Raw genomic sequence first — 4,005 nt, 5'->3', positions numbered from 1 at the left:
CTAACTTTAATTTAAGTATTCCTACGTCCAAAAACACTAGAAACCATAATAATTGAAAACAAAATGATTTAATTTCTCTAACTTTGAGTGAGAATTAAAGAATAACAAAACTGCTACAATCAATCTCATACCCTAAATTTGAGTATTCAATACATATAGTCATGGATAAAATGATTAAAAACTGAATTTATCTAAACTTACATTCTCATTTTTCAACTTTCACTACGAATTAGAAGAAATGCAGAAGTGTTACAATTCTATTTCCTGATTACTCGTCTTTAATACGTGTATTCAATCATACTTCAGTCTTTGGTATTTGGTAAAATCGTTAGGTTTTTTGAAACTTATTTTTTTCATTATACACATTTTATTACCTAACTTTAATTTAAGTAATCCTACGTCCAAAAACACTAGAAACCATAATAATTGAAAACAAAATGATTTAATTTCTCTAACTTTGAGTGAGAATTAAAGAATACCAAAACTGCTACAATCAATCTCATACACTAAATTTGAGTATTCAATACATATAGTCATCGATAAAATGATAAAATGATTAAAAACTGAATTTATCTAAACTTACATTCTCATTTTTCAACCTTGACTACGAATTATAAGAAATGCAGAAGTGTTACAATTCTATTTCCTATCATATTCATCATTCAATCATTGTTCAGTCTTTGGTATTTGGTAAAATCGTTAGGTTTTTGAAACTTATTTTTTTCATTATACACATTTTATTACCTAACTTTAACTTAAGTATTCAATCATATACCAGTAGTTAGTGCGCAAAGATAAAATCGTTAAAAACCGAAGACACTGATTTTATCTAAACTTACATTCTCATTTTTCAAATTTGACTAAGAATTATAAGAAATACAGAAGTGTTACAATTCTATTTCCTATCATATTCTTCATTCAATCATTGTTCAGTCTTTGGTATTTGATAAAATCGTTAGGTTTTTTAAACTTATTTTTTTCATTATACACATTTTATTACCTAACTTTAACTTAAGTATTCATTCATATACCAGTAGTTAGTGCGCTTCGATAAAATCGTTAAAAACCGAAGACACTATTGTTTCGACGCGAGGAAACGATTTTACGTGGAAATGTTTTATTGCAATTCGTTCGCTTCTGGAAATCAAAGCCAATAAAATGGTAAAAAGTATAATAATAATCATAAAGAATGTGAATTAAAAGATGCTCTTTTCGTACGGTACGAAAGAGAAACCGTTTCATTATTTTTTGGCGGTTTTTCGAAAGGTGAAGGAAAGCTGCACGAAATTGCAAGACCTACCCTATAGTGCACTGCAAGAAAATAAGAGCAGCACGTGCCAGTCAACCCCCCTTCGGTATTCTTCTGCGACCTTTGTCAATTGGTCCCTCAACAGCTGTTCTGCAAGGGAGGGCAACAAACAACAAGAGATTTCCTATTCCCTCGGGATCAGAGGGGGGCAAAAGAACTGGACCAAATACGATGAATCATTATTACATTTGGAATTTCCCCAAAAACATTGCAGTTTCGATGTGAATTAGTAACAGTTTGTTGACTCGAGCACGCATGAAAATAACCATTGCAATGAATCATATTTTGTGTTTTTTTTTGCATAGGAATTATAATTTACTTGGAAAACGCAACGAGATAATTAACAATTATAGTTTCGGAAACGTTCTTTGTTGATTTCGTTAATAATTTCGCTTGGAAATTGTTGGCGCTTTCTGCGTGCCAATTAGTCTTAATTGACGTTCATCAATTCCGATTAATTAAATGAAAACGCTTCGTGTTATTTTTTCTGTAGTTAGTGCAGATGGGTCGAGGCGAGTTTGGAATTTCTCAACGTCTAATCAAAATGTTTTCTGTTTCTTTTTTTGTACGGAAAACGCGAACAGTTGTTTACACGTGGAAAGGTGAATAACTTTGGCCTAAATATAGATGGGGCGAAGAGCAGAAGGCTTGTTAATGAATGTTTCTGCATCGGCGCTCTATTTTCGGCGAAACATAGGGGAGGCGAATGTTTATTACAATGTGATACAAAACGTGACGAGGGTGGAAACACATTGTAATAATAATTACAATTTTACAAAATTCATGGACGAAGGGGAATCCCCTCGACGTGCGTGCACACCTACCTATACGAGATTCGGATCAATGTGACACACGCGAACGCAGACTTTTATTAAGCCTTAAACTTCCTCGTTTCTACAACCGTAATAATAATTATAATAATATCACCTCTGCTGCTTTTTATCGCTGTATAAACAACACATCACACAACTTATCACAAAAGTTTAAATTTTCTTTTCTACTGTTATAACACTCAACATTCGAAACAAAGTTTTAGTAAACTCTTGTGATTGACTAAACAAATGCAATTAGCATTCAAGGGTACATATGAACAGCAATTTAAAAGCAGAAAACAATTGCTATTGGTCGCACAAAATAAACAAACGCCTACTTACATAATATATACATACAGTTAAAGTAAATTTTAAAGCTCGCACGCGCTTTAACTAAACAGTAGTTATTAGCAAATAGAAGATAACGCGTATAAATAAACAAATTATCGATCTGCAAGAATAGCTAAAAACTGTATGAAGATTATCGTTCGAATAAACAGACGCTATCGCTGCCCAAACATTTCGAAATTTAAAATTCCCACACTTGTGAAGCAAACAATTAATTTTGATAAAAAATGCAATTAAAATGATTCCAATCTTCGTACCAAAAAAAATGCATTACCAGGTTCATAATTAACGCCGTCTCGCGCGATATTTAATTGCAATAAAAGTGAATTAAAAACACGGTTTTAGATTGTAAGACAATGCCCAACTGTTATTTCGATTGCTACACCTCATTGTTACATACCAAACAGCAATTACCGTAACAACTTTACTGCTTCAACTTTACTAACAAATAAATAGTTGTGTAGCAAATACACTATAACAACTAAATTTTGAAAACTGAACTTTTCTAATAACAGTTGAATTGTTTAAACAAGTAATCAAATCAGTCTATGATTCGTTCAGAAACCAAAATATCGTTGTCGTTTTTAGAAGCGTAAACAAATTATAGCAAATTCGTGAATCACGAGAGCGTTGATTCGTTTGAAGAAGTCATGACGAGTACGTCTCTGTCATCGATGCAGATCCGAGTGCGTTCTGATGTTTCAGTTGTTCAAACATTATCTTCTGTTCTGAGCAATAACAATTGCATCGAAGCAAACTGTGACTCACGCGATAAACTTAGGTGTTAAAGTGTAATTAAAATTGATTGCTTGCTTAGTTAGTTTTTTTTGTTGTTGTTCTAAATAGAAGATTACAGAAAACAGAAACAGAACATTACATGTGGACAAAACAATTTCCACTTCCATAATCGATGTGTATAATACGAAACTGCGATGGTATTTTGTTTGTAAACAAATGATTTCTAACTGTGATAGAAACAATGAATAAATTTAATTTTTGTTTTAATTAAAACATTAGATGATCTTCGACATTAAATACAAAACGATGACTTTTAACCAAATGGTTTTGCTTACGTAAATGCAAATTGTATTCAGTGAAAAGTTAACGATATCACACAATCAAGTTAAACTACAACTGTCACAGTTTTGCTTAAGTCTTAATGCTATTTCTAACTGTGATAGAAATAATGAATATGTATATAAATTTAATTTTAGTTTAATTAAAACATTAGATGAACTTCGACATTAAATACGAAACGATGACTTTTAACCAAATGGTTTTGCTTACGTAAATGCAAATTGTATTCAATGAAAAGTTAACGATATCACACAATCAACTGTCACAGTTTTGCTTAAGTCTTAACAACAACATTTCTAACGTTATTTATTGGTGTTCAAGTGGATTTCACAAGTTGGAAATACATGATGGAAACAAGAAGATGCACAAGAATCGCACGGGCTGTGAAAGCCCAAACAGTCCGATCAGCAGAAATTGCCATGACAACGATCTTTTTGATAAAAAAAAAAAAGCAACAAA

Source organism: Nicrophorus vespilloides, unplaced genomic scaffold (genome assembly GCF_001412225.1).
Source record: "Nicrophorus vespilloides isolate i.1.1-1 unplaced genomic scaffold, Nicve_v1.0, whole genome shotgun sequence".
In the NCBI taxonomy this organism is placed as follows: domain Eukaryota; kingdom Metazoa; phylum Arthropoda; class Insecta; order Coleoptera; family Silphidae; genus Nicrophorus; species Nicrophorus vespilloides.
This window is presented reverse-complemented; position numbering follows the sequence as displayed.